The 18,677-nt window shown below is 50.8% G+C and overlaps 1 protein-coding gene and 1 non-coding gene across 3 annotated transcripts in view; both read right to left on the minus strand.

Moving 5' to 3' along the window:
- Nucleotides 1-18,677, minus strand: part of SMOX (spermine oxidase) — a 95,030-nt gene that overhangs the window by 42,298 nt on the left and 34,055 nt on the right. Inside the window, exon 1 of one of the 2 annotated variants that reach the window (XM_029046470.2) lies at nucleotides 5,278-5,364. The exons of the other annotated variant lie outside the window; for it this stretch is intronic. The gene's annotated coding sequence lies outside the window, so the exon portion shown is untranslated. Of the gene's footprint in view, nucleotides 1-5,277; nucleotides 5,365-18,677 lie in introns of those variants that run through there. 2 annotated transcript variants of the gene reach the window in all.
- Nucleotides 13,661-13,798, minus strand: LOC114805560. Its single transcript, XR_003753532.1, has one exon. It is a non-coding gene; the product is annotated as a small nucleolar RNA SNORA7 (small nucleolar RNA).

Consider the following 18,677-nt stretch of genomic DNA (forward strand, 5'->3'; position numbering starts at 1 on the left):
GGGACAAAAAGTCCCTCACCCACATGGGGCTCAGAGTCTAAGGAGAAGCAGATGGCTTAGATGAGAAGCAGATGGCCTAGTGGAAAGAGCACGGGTTTGGGAGTCAGAGATCGTGGGAGAGGACTATCATTGTTCAGATGAGGATACTGAGGCCCAAACAAGCTAAGTGACCAGGCAAGTGACAGAGCTGGACCCAGGTCCCCTGACTCTCATGTTCTTTTCCACTGGCCCATGCTGCAGTAGCATTCATCCGCCAACCAGGCACCTCTACCTCCAGATGGTGCCTCAGTTTCCCCACCTAACTACTGTTCTAGGGACTGTGACAGCCCCTTGACCCCAAAGGACAGTCACCTCTACTTCCACTGTGAGGGATGTTGAAAAACCATTTATCAGCTAAAGAAAAGGACACACAGCAAAGTTAAATGAGTAGCCTAAAGTCATATAACGATGGTGACAGAATTAGAATTCAGATCTGGTGCTGTGCCCAAATTCCCATGAAAATGTTCCTGGGAGTATGTGAGAATCCCCTAATCCATGGTCGTAGCTCTGGGCTTTAATAGTATAAACCCTTGAGTTTTTGCCTGGTCTGCTCCAGACTTTCAGTGTGGCTATGCACAAGTAGCTAAACCTATCTGTGCCCCTCTCAGGAAAATGGAGATGCTAACCCACCTCAGTTTTCTGCTCTGCGACTTTGGACAAGTCGCTTAGCTTCCCTGTGCCTCAGTTTCCTCATCTGTAAAATGGGGAATACCTGCTCTTCTTCCCCTCTTAGACTATAAGTCCCATGTGGGACAGAGACTCAGTCCGACCCAATCGTTTTGGATTCATCCCAGCATTTAGTACAGTGCTTGGCACATAGCAAGCACTTAACAAAAACTATTATTATTCGGGCCAAAAAGACATGGTATTAGAAAATCCTTAAGCAACCCAAGAAATTCTCTCCAGTCCTTGATGCTCTCAGGAAAGGGAGGAAAAGAAAGAAGAAACTGTCTACTAAGCCAGAGCACGTTTGCGTACCATGGAACACTCAGTGCTGGTGAAGTTCACTCGTTTGCAACCAGGCTGTGAACGACCGGGAGCGAACCATAGATGCTCAGGAGTAAGTCGTAGACCCCCGGGAGTGAGCCACGGAGCTCCGGGAGAGAATTGTGGACTCCTGGGAGCGAGCTATGGCAAACCCTGGGCCCCCGGGAGTGAGCCAGCCCGAATACATGCTGGCCCCTTCCACCACGTGTTGATTGATTGATTTTTTGATGATGGTATTTGTTAAGCGCTCGCTATGTGCCGATCACTGTTCTAAGCACTGGGGCAGATACAAGGTCATCACGTTGTCCCCACGTGGGGTTCACAGTCTTAATCGCCATTTTACAGACGAGGTTACTGAGGCACGGAGAAGTTAAGCGACTCGCCCAGAGTCACCCAGATGATAAGTGGCGGAGCCGAGATTAGAACCCACGACCTCTGACTCCCAAGCCCGGCCTCTTTCCACTAAGCCACGCTGCTTCTCTGTTCATAGACAATGGAATGGGCATCGAAACCCAGGTCAACAGCAGATCAGACACCCACACAATTCAAGTGGGCTCAGGAAGAGGAGTTTGAAGACTCGGGCTGAAGAGGCATCCCTCCTCCCATGGAATTTTCCGGAAGCCCGCGCTCACCAGTTGAGGTCGACCCTCAAGCAGCGAGCTCCGAGAACCCCAATCTCCTCATCCCCCTTGTTCAAGAAAACTCAAGATACCTGATGTGCTCGTGGCCGGGCCCACTGCAGCTCTCCCCATTTCCACATGGGAAAAGTGAGGCACAGGGAGTGGATCTGGTAAGTGGATACACTATGGGCCAAGCACCGTACAGAGAGCTGGGGTAGGAACAAGAAAATCAAGTCAGACACAGTCCCTGTCCGTGTGTGTGTGCAGGGAGAGGGCGGGGGTCAAGAGAACAGGCACTGAATACCCATTTTACAGGTGAGGAAACTGCGGCTCAGAGACATTAAGCGACTTGCCCACAGTAGGCAAACGGCGGAGCCAAGAATGTGGATCTTTCGACTTCCAGGCCTAATCCGTTACCACTAGTGTGAATCAGGGGACCTGGATCCTAATCCCAGCTCTACCACCGGCTTCCTGTGTGACCTCGGGCAAGTCACTTAGGGCTCGGAAGCGAGGAGTGGACCCCCGGGAGTGAGCTGGGGATCCTCCAGGAGTGAGCCATGGACTCCCGGGAGCAAGCCGTGGACCCCCGGGGCCCCTCAGGAGCGAGCCGTGGACCTCCCCGCCCCGGCTCTGGACCTCAGTTTCCACACCTGTAAAATGGGGATTCAATAAGCCCATTCTCCCTCCAACTTGGGCAGGTGAGCCCCACGAGGGACAGGGACTGTGTCCAACCTTATTACCTACCTTAGCACTTAGTACAGGACTTGGCACATAATAAGCTCTCAACAAATGCCACGATTATTGGTATTATTATCCCTTTCTGAGAAGACGCTTCGGCAGGCCCGGGAGGCAGAGAGACCAAAACAGAGAGGGCAGCAGGCGATGCCGACAAGGATAACCGGTTCAGCGGAGGTTCAGCAGAGGTTCCACACTCCCGCTGGGTGCTTCGGGAGGGCGGGTGGGTGGGGCCGGAGAGCCCAGGTGAACTAGAGTGAACCTCACCGCCAGAGATGGAGGGAGGATGGTTGGGTACGTTTTCAAATTCAAACAAGTGCCTGGCGAGCTCAATCCCTCCCCGCCCCAGAGAGCAGAGGAGATTACGTTTTGGCCATTCGGGGTCAGCCTAAGCGACCTCTTCCCCCAAACCTGCTGACTTAGGGCCACCGGGCCCCATGTCCCAAGAGGAGACTCTCACTTCCCCCCCGGCCCCGAACTTCCTCTTCTGACTTCGTTACTGTGGCCACCTTTTGCCAGACCCAAGCCGACACGGCCACCGTATCCCCCCTCGGTTCCTTGGGCTTTAAATCGCGTTTCCTGGTTGGTTTTCTTCCTCTCTCCGACGGCTTCTCCGGCGGTTCCTCCGGGCCTCGAGGTAACTCCAGGGCACGGGCGAGGAAGCCCTCCCGAGCGCGTGCCGGGGTTCAGCCCGGCTCTCTGAAAGACGTGTACGGCTGCCGTGTGCCCCACGGCACCCTGCACCTGCCCTGGCTTTGCCCCAGCGGGCTACCGTAACGCTCGTGTCCGCCGCAGGCCAGGCTTGGCTCCGCCGGGCTGGATCCGAACCTCTGCCTCTCGGGGGAGGGGTAGGTACACACACGCGCACTCCGGAGGAAGATAACCGAGGTAGTCAAGTGCTCGCTTTGTGCCAGGCACTGTACCAGAGAAGCAGCGTGGCTCAGTGGAAAGAGCACGGGCTTGGGAGTCAGAGGTCATGAGTTCGAATCCCGGCTCCGCCCCTTGTCAGCTGTGTGACTCTGGGCAAGTCACTTCACTTCTCTGTGCCTCAGTTACCTCATCCGTAAAATGGGGATTAAGACTGTGAGCCTCACGTGGGACGACCTGATTACCCTGTACCTACCCCAGCGCTTAGAACAGTGCTTGGCACATAGTAAGCGCTTAACAAATACCAACATTATTATTACTAAGTCCCGGGGTGGATACGAGCATTCGTTCATTCATTCAACTGTACTTTTTGAGGGTCTACTGTGTGCAGAGCACTGTACCAAATGCTTGGAAAGTACAATTTGGCAAGTAAGTACAATTTGGCAACAGACAATCCCTACCCAACAACGGGCTCACAGTCCAGAAGATCCCGTCAAGCAGATGGGGTCGGACCTGGTGTCCGTCCGGCACGGGCACACAGTCTTAAAGGAAGGGTGTAGCCCCTGGGCCGGGGGCTCCGTTCACCATAGGGGGGTCCCAGGTCACCAAGGCCACACGCACACCCACGCATACAGCGTGGCTTAGTGGAAAGAGCACGGGCTTGGGAGTCAGTGGATGTGAGTTCTAAACCCGCCTCCGCCACTTGCCTGCTGGGTGCCCTTGGGCAAGCAACTTCACTTCTCTGAGCCTCAGCTACCTCATCTGTAAAACGGGGATTAAGACTGTGCGCCCCACGTGGGACAACCCGATGACCTCGTATCCACCCCGGCGCTTAGAACAGCGCTCGGCACATAGTAAGCGCTTTACAAAGACCATCGCTATGATTAGACAAAGCAGGCAGCCTCGGGGATGAACCAGCAGGAATGGGGCTGAAGGGTAAGGCGAGAACCCGTGGGTGCCAAGGGACCGGGCCGCCCCTTGCCCCGTAGGTCGAGTTATCCCTCCTCTTTTCTCCCCGGATCTGGGTCCGGGCCACGGTGTGGGGCGGCCGGCCCGGACTCTACAAACTGCAGGAAAAGTTGGGAAGGAAAGCCGAAGCCCTGTGACCCCCCCCCCCGTCCCTCCGGAGTGGCCCTCCCCACTACACGCGTGCCCCGGTACACACGCAGAGACACGGGTCCACATACGCGGACATCCTGAGCGTTTAGCAGGGGCACAATGGACCCCTGGGAGTGCGAAGCCAGGACCAGGAACGGGACCGGGACCAGGACCGGACATCCAGGGCCTAGAGGTTATTGGGGGGGGGGGAGGAGAGAAATGGATGGATGGGTGGGTGAGTGGGTAAGTGGGTGGATGGGTAGGTGGGTGAGTGGGTGATTGAGTGGATGATTGGGTGGGTGAGTGGGTGGGTGAGTGGGTGGGTGAGTGGGTGGGAAGGTGAGTGGGTGGGAAGGTGAGTGGGTGGGAAGGTGAGTGGGTGGGTAGGTGAGTGGGTGGGTGAGTGGGTGAGTAAGTGAGTGGGTGGGTAAGTGAGTGGGTGGGTAAGTGAGTGGGTGGGTGAGTGGGTGGGTAAGTGAGTGGGTGGGTAGGTAGGTGGATAGGTGAGTGGGTGGGTGGATAGGTGAATGGGTGGGTGGGTGAGTGGGTAAGTGAGTGAGTGGGTGGGTGGGTGGGTGAATGGGTGGGTAGGTGGGTGAGTGGGGAGTGAGGCTTTGTCTGAGGCCCGAGGCTGCCCTGGGCACGTCCCTTCCCCTCCCCCCCCCAGCCCCCGGCCGATCGGCCCCGTCTTACACAAACACACAAACCCCGGGACACACAGGCCCCCGCGGAGGCACAAAGGAGGCCAGACCCCGCCTCCCCCCCCTCATCTGTCACGATAACATGGCGGGGGTCGGGGGGGGGGGGGGGGTCCCCGGGGTGGGGTGGGGGGACGGGCCGGGGGGCTGTCCCTCGGCCCCGCAAACCCCCCATGGACAGATGGACAGAGGGCCCGGGGAGGTGGGAGTGGGGAGGATGGGGGGGGAGGTACCTTTCCCTGCTGAGACCGGGGGGGCTAAATAGGTAGCTCCTGCGGGGGGGTCTCCGCCGCCGCCTCCTCCTCCTCCTCCTCCTCCTCCTCCTCCTCCACCTCCTCCTCCTCCTCCTCCTCCGGCCCCTGGCCCTGCCCCTGCCGCCGCAGCCGCCGCCGGGACTGGAGGGGCCGCAACCAGCCGCAGCCTGTTTATCGCCTCCGCTCCGGCCCGCCCCGCCCCGGCTCCGCCTCCGGCCCGCCCCGCTCCGGATCCATTCACCCCATCGCATTTATTCAGCGCTCACTGTGCTCAGAGCACTGTACTGAGCGCTTGGAGACTACAGTGCGGCCCCCGATCGAGACCATCCCTCCCCGACGACGGGCTCACGCTCTCCAAGGGGAGAGACAGACCGCGGAACCAAACGAGTAGTCAGGCGTCGCTACCATCAAGATAAATAGAATGACACGTTAGATACACATCGTTAATAAAACAGAGTAATAAATAATATATACGAATAGACACAACTGACGCGGGGAGGGGAAGGGGGCAGAGCAGGAGGGAGTCGGGGCGATGGGGAGGGGAAGAGGGGCTCAGTCTGGGAAGGCCTCCCGGAGGAGGGGAGCTCTCAGTAGGGCTTTGAAGAGAGTTAGTTTGGCGGAGGTGAGGAGGGAGGGCATCCCATTCATTCATTCATAGTATTTATTGAGCGCTTACTACGTGCAGAGCACTGGACTAAGCGCTTGGGATGTACGATTCCAGGCCAGGGGTACGATGCGGGCCAGGGGTCGACGGCGGGACAGGCGAGAAGGAGGCCCAGGGAGGAGATTAGCGGCAGGGGAGCGGAGTGTGCGGGCTGGGCCGGAGAAGGAGAGAAGGGAGGTGAGGTAGCAGGGGGCAAGGGGATGGAGAGCTCTGAAACCAAGAGTGAGGAGGCAGGACGTGGGCCAAGGGGTCGGCGGGGAGAATGATGAGATGGAGGCCCAGTGAGAAGGTTAGCGGCACCGGAGGAGCCAAGTGTGCGGGCTGGGTTGGAGAAGGAGAGAAGGGAGGTGAGGTAGGAGGGGGTAAGGTGACGGAGGGCTCTGAAGCTAACGGTGAGAGTTTTTGTTTGATGCAGAGGTGGGTGGGCAACCGCCAGAGGTTCTCGAGGAAACGTGGCCCGAACATGTTTGTAGAAAAATGATCGATCCGGGCAGCAGAGTGAAGTATGGACTGGAATGGGGAGAGACGGGAGGCAGGGAGGTCAGCAAGGAGGCTGATAAAGCGAATGAGGTGGGAGAGGATAAGTGACTGGATTAACATGGTAGCAGTTTGGATGGAAAGGGCGGATTTTAACGAGGTTTCCACACCTCTCTGCCCGCGGCTGGGCCCGGCGCGCCTCTCCTTCTCGCACCTCTCCGCCCTCTATCCCGGGTAGCTCCGGTCCCACGGATGCAGGGTTCCGGCTCTTCCCTCGTGGGGCTCCAGCCCCAGCTCCCAGCGCTTCCCCACTCAATCTCTGGGCCCATGTCCACAAAGGCCCCCACCTGCCCCACCCGCCGAGACCCAAGACGGAGGGAGGGGTTGTCGACCCCTGCCCCATCCCACACACCCCCAAATCGCTCTCAGAACACCACTCTCCACTTCCTCTCACACCCCTTATCCTCCTGCCCCGCCTTCATCCAACACACCCATAAACTTGGTTCAGAACTCCACCCTCCCCGACCCCCACAGACCCCGAAGCCCCCTATCCTGCCCAATACGCCAACACATCTGACACACCCCTAAACGGCACTCCCAACTCTGGATCCTCCACTCCTACTTCTATACCCCGTCCCCATCCAAGACATGCCAAAACTACATTCAGAACTCTGCCACATCCCCCACATACACACCACTAAAATCCCTCCCAGCACCCTGAGCGGGATCTGAAAAGTAATCACCCCAAAACCCACTACCTGTAAATCAGGACTTTCACACTCCAAGCCTCTGGCTTCCCCCAAAAGGGGCCCCCTCCAAGCACCCCTATTCCCTCCATATTCCCTCCTTATGTGGCAAAGACTGAAGGTCAATCCCCACCTCTGACATCCCCTCCCCATCCTGACAATAAAGAACAGAATAAAGAAAGCTGGACAGTGGAAAAAACAGGATAGAAAGAACATCGATTCTTTTGAAATGTGGTGTTGGAGAAGGCTCTTGTGAATACCGTGGACTGCCTGAAAGCCAAACAAATGAATTTTGGAGCAAAGTAAACCAAAGTGGTCTTTGGAAGGCCAAATGACTCGACTTAGATTAGCGTATTTTGGATGCATCATCAGGAGGACTAATTCTCTGGAGAAGACACTGATGCTAGGAAAAGTCCAGGGAAAACATGGAAGAGGCAGTCCGGCAGCTAGATGGACAGAGACCATGACAACGATAACTGAAGAACCGTTAGAAAGGTCGCGGATTATGGCGGAGGACGGGACGCTGCGGGGAAAGTATATCCATGGAGTCGCTATGAATCGGAAACGACTCGATGGCACTTTATAATAATAAAGAACAGCCACTCCCCATCGCCACTAGCAGCCAGGACTAGACTTTCTGAAGTCTCCTAAAACCTTAATCCGATCTCAGTCATCATCATGACCGTCATCATCATGACCATCACCATCATCATCACTCTACAGTAGTTATTAAGCGCTTATTTTGGGCCAGGCAGTTTTACTCAATGGGGGAGGTACAAGGTAAACAGTCCAAGCAACAGAAACAGTAGCTCACGCCCACACACACCCTAAAGCCTAAACCATATCCGGGGCTGAGGTGTACTGCGGTGTAACTTTATCTGAAGGGGCCTGAATCTCTCTGGCCCAGTCTGCCCCATCTCCCCCGCTGCAGGGTGGCGGGAATCCGACCTGATCATTTAGAGGAAGCTTCCCTTATGTATTATAAATCATTTATTTATATTAATGTCTGTCTCCCCCTTCAGACTGTAATCTCGCTATGGGCAAGGAACGGGTCTGCTAATTCTGTTGTAGCGTACTCTCCCAAACACTACGTACAGTTCAGTGTTAGTTCAGTGAATACCACTGATTGATTGACTGATTGATTTCCTATAGACTGGGACCCTCCCTCCAGACTGTTACCAGAAATGATGATTCAATAAGGCAAGAAGGCCATGAAAGCCCAACAGCTGATTCCCTGAGGACCCAGGTCGTTATATTCGAGCCCACAAGAAGGTTCAGTGAAGCTTTGCCCTCTGGTCTCAGAGAGGAGGTTTCATTTGAAAATTCAAAGGCAGGCCCTGAGGAAGTCGCAAACATATCTTTCCCTCTCCCTTAGGGCCGGTAGCCTTGACCTCCCACGGACGGACAGACGGTCGGATGGACAGACGGACGGACGTGGTCTAGAGGCCCCACCGTCACAACTCGACACCGGAGCGATGGTGGAGGCCGCTTTTAGGGAAACCCTTGCACTTGGATTTGCGCTCTTTATTCACCCCTCCTTCAACCCCACAGTACTTTTGTACATACATGTTATTTACTTAATAATAATAATAACTGTATTTGCTAAGTGCTTACTATGTATCGAGTACTGCTCAAAGTGCTGGCGAAATATATAAGGTCATCGGGTCAGACAAAGTCCCTGCCTCAAACTGGGCTCGCAATCTAAGTAGGGAGGGGAAGAGGCAATGAATCCCCATGTTACAGATGAGGTACCTGAGGCTCAGAGAAGTTAAGTGATTTGCCCAAGATCACCCAGCAGATACTTTGCAGAATGGGGATTAGAACCCAGGTTCTCTGACTTTCAGGCTCGTGCTCTTTCCACTAGACCACACTCTGTCTCCAACTCTGGGGACTGTAAGTTTGTTGTGGACAGGTAATGTGACCGAGAGAAGCAGCACGGCTCAGCTTGGGAGTCAGAGGTCATGGGTTCGAATCCCAGCTCTGCCAGTTGTCAGCTGTGTGACTGTGGGCAAGTCACTTAACTTCTCTGGGTCTCAGTTACCTCATCTGTAAAATGGGGATTAACTGTGAGCCTCATGTGGGACAACCTGATTACCCTGTATCTACTCCAGCACTTAGAACAGTGCTCTGCACATAGTAAGCGCTTAACAAATACCAACATTATTATTATTATTATTATTGTACTCTCCCAACTGCTTAGTACAGTGCTCTGCACATAGGAAGCACTTAATAAATATATATTATAAATCAAGACTGATTGAGCCGCAGATGAGAACATGTGGTCAGCACTTTCCCCGGCCGAGGAACACTGTGGGTGGGTTGGCTGGCTACTTCTGTTTGCCGTGTGGCGGCAATGACCAGACTGTAACATTTGAGACCTGTCCTGCTTGGGGCCATTCCCAAATCCAGGCCACTGAATTAATGATGGTATTTATTAAGCACTTATGTATCAGACACTGTACGATGTAAAGCAGCGTGGCTCAGTGGAAAGAGCCTGGACTTCGGAGTCAGAGGTCACGAGTTCGACTCCCGGATCTGCCACTCGTCAGCTGTGTGACTGTGGGCAAGTCACTTCACTTCTCTGTGCCTCAGTTACCTCATCTGTAAAATGGGGATTAACTGTGAGCCTCACGTGGGACGACCTGATTACCCTGTATCTACCCCAGCGCTTAGAACAGTGCTCTGCACATAGTAAGCGCTTAACAAATACCACCATTATTATTATTAATATGTAATATGTAATGTAATATGTATCAGACACTGTACTAAGCGCTGAAGTCTTGGGCGAGGGAACACAGTAACATGAGGATCACTTCATAGTAGTAGCAGTAATAATCAATAAGCAGTAGTAGTAGCAGTAGTAATCAATCCATCATCAGTGGTATTTATTGAGCATTTGTGGTGTGCAGAGCCCAGTGCTGAGTGTTTGGGAGAGTACAGAAGTGTAGAGACGATCGCTGCTCTCAAAGAGGCTACAGTCTAGTCGGGGAGACAGTCCTTAAAATAAATAATGGGTAAGGGAAGCATCAGAGTACAGGGAGATGATAGATTAAGTGCACAGGAAACACAGAAGAGCGGGATTAATAGGGTGGGGAGATGAGAGATTAGCCTAATGTTGGTATTTGTTAAGCGCTTACTATGTGTAGAGCACTGTTCTAAGCGCTGGGGTGGACACAGGGGAATCAGGTTGTCCCACGTGGGGCTCACAGTCTTCATTCCCATTTTACAGATGAGGGAACTGCGGCACAGAGAAGTTAAGTGACTTGCCCACAGTCACACAGCTGACAAGTGGCAGAGCTGGGATTCAAACTCATGACCTCTGACTCCAAAGCCCGTGCTCTTTCCACTGAGCCACGCTGCTTCTCTAGCATAGTTGTAATAGTATTTATTGAGTGCTTACTATGTACAAAGCACTGGCCTAAGCTCTGGGAAAGAAGTCCCCAGATGAGATACAGTCACCATTTCTGACCCCCAAGAGGCTCACAGTCTAGGAACGAGGGGAGAAGGGAGAGGTCGGTGACAGAAATGTAGTGAAGGCCAATACGAGTATAAAAGACAAGGACGGTGGTATGCACAAAAGGAGCGGCAAGATTTTAGACCCTTCAAGGCTCGGACCAACAGCAGCCCCAGAAATTAGAGCTGTGGTGCAGAGCACTGTGTGCAGAACACTGTACTACGCACTTGGGAGAGTAAAAAATAACAATAAACACTGTTTCCCCGCCCACAACAGGCTTACAGTCTAGACGGGGAGACAGACATTAATATAAATAATAGATATGTACATAGGTGTTGTGGGGCTGGAAGCTGGGGTGAATGAAGGGAGCGAGTCAGGGGGACGAAGAAGGGAGAGGGAGAAGAGAAAAGGAGGGCTTAGAGAAGGCATGTGCCTTCAGTCAGACTCCGGAGGAAGAGAGAATAAATGTCAGATCTGAGGAGTCAGGTTGTTCCAGGCCAGAGGCAGGATGTGGGCAAGAGGTCAGCGGCGAGATAGACGATATCGAGGTACGGTGAAAACAGCATTAGAGGAGTGAAGCGTGCAGTCTGGGTTGTAGTAGGAGGTGTAAGGAGAAGCATGAGGGGGCAAGGTGATTGCTTTAAAGTCAATGGAGAGGAGTTTTTGTTTGATGAGGAGGTGGTGGGCAACCACTGGAGTTTCTTGAGGAGTGGGGAAACATGGCCTGAATGTTTTTATAGAAAAATGATCCAGGCAGCAGAGTGAAGTATGGACTGGAGTGGGGAGAAACTTAACATGTCCAAAACGGAACTCATTTTCCCACCCAAACCCTGTTCTCCCCTTCACTTCCCATCACTGTAGACAGCACCACCATCCTCCCTGTCTCACAAGCCCCCAAACTCAGCATTATCCTTGACTCCTCTCTGTCATTCAACCCGCATATTCAATCTATCACTAAATCCTGTTGGTTCAACCTTTATGACATCCCTAAAATCCTCCCCTTCCTCTCCATCCAAACTGCTACCATGTTGATCCAATCACTTATCCTTCTTGCTGAGCTCCCTTCCTCCTGTCTCCCTCTACTCCACTCCATACTTCACTCTGCTGCCCGGATCATTTTTCTACAAAAATGTTCAGGATGCGTTTCCCTACTCCTCAGGAACCTCCACTGGGTTGCCCATCCACCTCTGCCTCAAACAGAAATTTCCCACCATCGGTTTTAAAGCACTCAATCATCCTGTTCCCTCCTACCCTCACGTTGCTAGTCTCCTACTACAGCCCAGCCTGCACACTTAGCTCTTCTAATGCCAACCTATTCACCGTATCTCGATCTCATCCATCTTGTCGCCAGTCCCACATCCAAGTTCTGCCTCTGTCCTGGAACGCTCTCCCTCTTCATATCCTACAGAAAATTACTCTCCCCATCTTCAAAGCCTTATTGAAGGCTCATCATTCCCAAGACACCTTCCCTGACTAAGCCCTCATTTCCTTTTCTCCCATTCCCTTCCGCCTTACTCTGATTTGCTCCTTTTGTTCACCCCTCCCTCAACCCCACTGCTTTTACATACATATCCATAATTTATTTATTCATATTGATGTCTTTCTCTTCCTCTAGACTGCAAGCTCACTGGGGGCAGAAATGTCTCTGTTGAATTGTTATATTTAACTCTCTCAAGCGCCTAGTACAGTCATAACTTTCTCCTGATCTTGGCTGTAAAGCACAGGAAATCATAACAGAAAACTGCCATTGGGATCTTAGGGCAAATTTGGAGACTGGGGAAGGCAGTCTTAAACTTAGGATACTTCTGGGAAAAGTCCTGGACATACGGATCTGCTTAGGAAGATGCATAAGCACCCAGTATTCATGCTCCAAACTCCATGTATCTAGTTCCCGTGTCTACCCTGGCGCTTAGAACAGTGCTCTGCACATAGTAAGCGCTTAACAAATATCAACATTATTATTATTATTAGTTCTGGGCACGCACAATACCACACTGGACAGATTCTTCCTGGCCAATCCACAGGGTCTAGGGGGGCCTTAATAATTATGATATTGGTTAAGGGCTTACCATGTTGTGCTAAGTGCCATAATAAGCACTGAAGTAGATACTAGATAATCAGATCAGACACAGTTCCTCTCCCACCTGGATCTCACACTCTAAGCGGAGAGGAAGAGACAGGTATTGAATCCCCATTTTACAGATGAGGAAATGGAGGCACAGAGAAGTTAAATGATTTACCCAAGGTCACACACCAAGCGAGTGGCAGGGCTGGGGTTAGAACTCATCTTGACTTTCTCTCTTTATTCATCCCCCCTCCATCCCCACAGTACTTATGTAAGTATCTCTAATTGATTCATTTATGCTAATATCTGTCTCCCCATCTAGACGGTAAGCTTGCTGTGGCCAGGGAATGTGTCTGTTTATTGTTATATCATACTCTTCCAAGCACTTAGTATAGTGCTCTGTACACAGAAAGCACTCAATAAATATGATTGACTGACTGCTCGTAAGCCATGATCCTTCCCTGGACCATCCCTCACACCCCACACCCCCCCATTATCGACCAATCAAAGAACACTAAATAGACCCCACACACACACCCCTTTAATCATTCAGTGATGTTTACTGAGTGCTTACTGTGTGCAGAGCACAGTTACTAAACACTTACAGTCTCTCTAGACTGTAAACTCATTGTGGGCAAAGAATGTGTCTGCTAATTCTGTTGTACTCTCCCAAATGCTGAGTACAGTGCTCTCCACATAGTAAGTGCTCAATAAATACCACTGATTGGTTAATTTTTGTCTTATGCCGTCGTGTCATCTCCCATCCATAGCGACACCATGGACACATCTCTCCCAGAACGCCCCACTTCCCTCCACAATTGTTCTGGTAGTGTATCCATAGAGTTTTCTTGGTAAAAATACAGAAGTGGTTTACCGTTGCTGCCTTCCTTCTGCACGGTAAACTTGAGTCTCCACCCTCGACTCATGCCGCTGCTGCCCAACATAGGTGAGTTTTGACTTGTTTCAGATTGCCTTCCGCTCGCTAGCCACTGCCCAAGCTAGGAATGGAATGGGCATGCCTCTTCTTGACTCTCCCTCCCATAACCAAGACCGGTAAAGTACTGGAAACTCTCCAGGTGTGACCCTGAGAGGGAGATTGATTGACTGGGAGACTACAATACAACAGAGTTAGTAGATATGATCCCTGTTCTCAAGGTGCTTATAAATCTAGGGGAAGATCTTCCAGCCTAGAAGGGTAGCTGACAGTCTCGAGGAGGAATTTACCACTTTTCTTCACCTCCCACTCCCTGCTGTCTTGCCCTGATTTACTCCCTTTGCTCTTTTCCCCTCTCCCAGACCCATAGCACTTATGTATATATCTGACATTTTATTTGTATTGATGTCTGTCTCCCCACCTCTAGACCGTGAGCTCATTGTGGGCAGGGATTGTCACTCTTCATTGTTGTATCGTACTTTCCCAGGCGCTTAGTACAGTGCTCTGCACACAGTAAGTGCTTAATAAATACGAATGAATGAATGAATGAATGAATGAATGAATGAATGAATGAATGAAACAGGTCCTGTGCATCTTTGGCCCCTAGGGTAAGTTCTCAGTGTGCTCTAATGCCTCCAGACAACCCAGCAACCAAAACCATTTTTGAGCAGTGTCTGTTCTGTTTTTGTTTGTTTTGTTTTGTTTTTATGATTCTTGTTAAGCGCTTTGTGTCAAACACTGTACTGAATTCTGGGATAGATGCAAGATAATCAGGTTGGGCATAGTCCCATCCCTTATAGGGCTCTCAGTCTAAGTAGAAGTAGCATGTCTTAGTGGAAAGAGCAGGGGCTTGGGAGTCAGCGGTCATGGGTTCTAAATCCAGCTCTGCCACTTATCAGCTGTGTGACTTTGGGCAAATAACTTAACTTCTCTGTGCCTCAGTTGCCTCATCTGTAAAATGGGCATTAAGTCTGTGAGCCCTACGTAGGACAACCTGATTACCTTGTAATAATAATAATGTTGGTATTTGTTAAGCGCTTACTATGTGCCGAGCACTGTTCTAAGCGCTGGGGTAGACATAGGGGAATCAGGCTGTCCCACGTGGGGCTCACAGTCTTAATCCCCATTTTACAGATGAGGGAACTGAGGCACAGAGAAGTTAAGTGACTTGCCCACAGTCACACAGCCGACAAGTGGCAGAGCTGGGATTCGAACTCATGAGCCCTGACTCCAAAGCCCGTGCTCTTTCCACTGAGCCACGCTGCTTGTATCTACCCCAGCGCTTAGAACAGTGCTTAGCACATAGTAAGCCCTTAACAAATACCATCATTATTGTTATTATTATTAGGAGGGAGTAAAATGTGCCTGATTTTACAGATGAAGAGACTGAGACCCAGAAAAGTGAAGTCATTTGCCCAAGCTTATACAGCAGGCAACTGGTAGAGCCAGGATTAGAATCCAGGTCTTCTGAGTCTCAGGCCTGTGCTCTTTCCATGAGGCCATGCTGCTTTTACGAGGTCACACTGTTGTTCACGTAGCCAGCGCAACAGCCTTACAGTGGGTCTGCCCACTTCATTGCTGCCCCCTCAGAGAAGCAGCACAAGGCTTGTTTCCACAATCTCTGATCCTTTTGCCTTTCAAGTGCTGTTTAACCTCAAAATCCCAAGCAGAATGAAGACAGCAGTCTGAAAGAGCTGGCCTCCTTGCTCTCTTGTAGGACAGGGACTGTGTTCATCCCGATTCGCTGGTATCCACCCCAGTGCTTAGTTTCGTGCCTGGCACATAGTAAGTGCTTAGTAAATACCACAATTATTATTATTATTATTATTAACCAGTTTGGAGTCCAGAAGCCGAAAGCCCCCCAGGGACTGAGCTACTCTGCTTGGGAAATTCATAAACTGCTGGTTTGGTTTGATGGGGCAGTTGGCTGTCTCTCATATAACCAGGAGAGGTTTTTTTTAACCTGAACAAATGCTGATTCTAATGCCTGCCTTGCTCTTATGGTTCAGTGAAGACCAGATTTGGCTAGAGATAAATGGGTAAGAATCTTTCCTGGCATGGGGGCCGGTCCCTTCTGCTTCCCAAGTGGAACTTTTTTTTTACAGAATTTATTCAGCTCCTCTCAATTTCCCTGGGGGACAGGGGGACTGATGATGATGATTATAAAAATAATAATAATAATGGCAATAATCGTGGTGATCTTAGTTAAGGTAATACTCTGTGCCAACCACAGGATGATACAATTGGGCACAGTCAGAGCTGTGTTGAATTAGGACACAGAGAGGGCATGGTTGCCCATGATGACATGCTGAACATTAGCAGCAGAGTGGGACAAGAACTCAGATCTTCAGATGTCCCAGTCGGGGCCCCTTCCCTGAAGCTATGGGTAGAGATATCTGGGAAGCTGGTACCTCTTTCTAAGGCTGTAGGCTTTAAAGCACTCAATCACCTCGCCCCCTCCTACTTTACCTCACTGCTTTCCTACTACAATCCAAGCTACACGCTTTTCTCCTCTAATACCAACCTCAATCTCATCTATCTGGCCACTGAACCCTTGCCCACGTCCTGCTTCTGGCCTTGAACACCTTCCTTCTTCCTGACTGACGGATGATCACTCTCCCCACCTTCAAAGTCTTATCAAAAGTACATCTCTTCCAAGAGGTCTTTGCTGACTAGGCTCTCATTTCCTCTTCTCCCACTCCCTTCTGGGGCTCCCTTGCACTTAGATTTGCACCTTTTGTTCAGCCCTCCCTCACACCCTCAGCACTTAAGTACATATCCATAATTTGTATTCATGCCTGTCTCCCCTTCTAGACTGTAAGATCCTTGTGGTCAGGGAACATGTCTGCCAACTGTTGTATTGTACTCTCCCAAGCACTTACTAGAGTGATCTGCACTAGTAAGCACTTAATAAATATGATTGATTCATTTATGTCAACACTCACAGCCACAGGTAGTCCTTTTATACCAATGGATTTACATTCCCATTATATAGACACATGTTGATCACACTTGCATCAGCCTCCTCGCCAACCTCCCTGCCTTCTGTCTCTCCCCACTTCCGTCCATACTTCACTTTGCTGCTTTGATCATTTTTCTAAAAGATGTTCAGTTCGTATCTCCCCACTCTTCGAATTCCTCCAGGGGTTGCCCAATCACCTCCGTATCGAACAATCGATCAATCAATTAATGATATTTATCGAGTGCTTATTGTGTACAGAACACTGTACCAAGCACTTGAGAAAGTACAATCTGCATACTCCCTGCCCTCCAGGAACCTATGGTCTAAAAGGGGAAATAGACACTCCCCTTAAACTACAGACTGGGGAAAAGGCAGAGTATAAGGATAAGAAGATTAATAATCATAATAACAATCGTGGTATTTGTTAAGCGCTTGCTTTGTGCCAGGCACTGTACTAAACACTGGGGTGGATGCAAGCAAGTAAGGTTGAAACAGTCCCTGTCCCACATGGGGTTCCCAGTCTCGATCTCCATTCTACAGATAAGATAACTGAGGCACAGAGGAGTGAAATGACTTGCCCAAGGTCCCACAGCAGACAACTGTCGGAGCCGGGATCAGATCCCGACTCTGCCCCTTGTCAGCTGTGTGATTGGGGGGGAATATTAAAGTGCTTAAGGGGTACAGACCCAAGGTGATGCAGAGGGGAAGGCAAATAGAGTGGGGAAAGTCGGAGGAAATATGAAATTAGGATGCCTTTGAAGATAGGGAGAGAGATATGTAGCGGGAGAGAGCTCCAGCCCAAAGGGGAATGTGGGCAAGGGTTTGGAGGACAGAAAGATGGGCTTGAGGTACAGTGAGTAGATTGTGTTGAAGGAGTGAAAAGTGCAGGTGAGGGTGTAGGTCAGGTAGGTAACGTTAAGGGCAGGGAACATCTGCTAACTCTGTTGTGCTCTTCCAAGCGCTTAATACAGTGCTCTGCACATCATAAGTGCTCAACTACTATCATTGAATGACTGAGGGAAAGAGCATATTGCTTGCCTTAAAGCTGATGGTAAGGAGTTTCTGTTTCATATGGAGGTGGATGGGCAACCATTGGAGGTTTTTGAGGAGTGGGGTGACGTGGACTGAACTTTTCTTAGAGAAATGATCTGGGCAACAGAACAAAGTATGGACTGGAAAGTGGAAGGTCAGGGGCCAACGAGGTCAGCAAAGAGGTTAAAAGTGAAAGACGAGGCAGGATATGGTAAGCGTTTGGATCCGTGGAGTAACAGTTTAGATGGAGAGGAAAGGGTGTATTTTAGCAATGTTGTGAAGGTAGAACCAAATGGATTTGTGACAGATAAAACGTGTGGGTTGAATGAGAGAGGTGAGTCAAAGATAATGCCAAGTTCATGGATTTGAGAGATAGGGAGGAGAGTGGTTTTGTCTACAGTGATGAAGAATACGGAAGAGGTCGGGGGCAGGACAGGGTTTGGGTGAAAAATGAGAAGCTCTCTTTAGGACATGTTAAGTTAGAAGTGCCAGTGGGACATCCAAGTGGAGCTGTCCTGAAGGCAAGAGGAAATATGACACTGGAGAGGAGAAAGAGCAGGGCTAGAGATGTACATTTGGGAATCATCCATATAGAAATGAAAGTTGAATCCATGACATTGAATCAGTTGTCCAAGAGAGTGGGTGTCGATGGAGAATAGAAAGGGACACAGAACTGAATCTTGAGGCACTCCCACAGTTAAGAGGAGGGAGGCAGAGGAGGAGCCCATGAAAAGGATTAAGAATTAGTGACCAGAGAGATAGGAGGTGGACCAGGAGAGAACAGTGTCAGTGAAGGCAGTTTTAGCTCATATTTACAGGAGACAGGGTAGTCTACAACTTCGAAGGTAACGCAGAGGTCCGGGGGGATAAAGATGGAGTAGAGTCTGTTGGAAGTCAGTGGTGAACTTAGAGAGGGCAGCTGCTGTGGAACAGAAGGGTGGAAACCAGATTACAAAAGGTCATGGAGAGAACTGTAGGAGAAGAAGTTGAGGCAGAGGATGATAAACACTTTGCCCAAGAAGTTTGGAAAGGAAAGGTAGGAGAG

This window comes from Ornithorhynchus anatinus, chromosome 18 (genome assembly GCF_004115215.2).
Source record: "Ornithorhynchus anatinus isolate Pmale09 chromosome 18, mOrnAna1.pri.v4, whole genome shotgun sequence".
Taxonomy (NCBI): Eukaryota; Metazoa; Chordata; class Mammalia; order Monotremata; family Ornithorhynchidae; genus Ornithorhynchus; species Ornithorhynchus anatinus.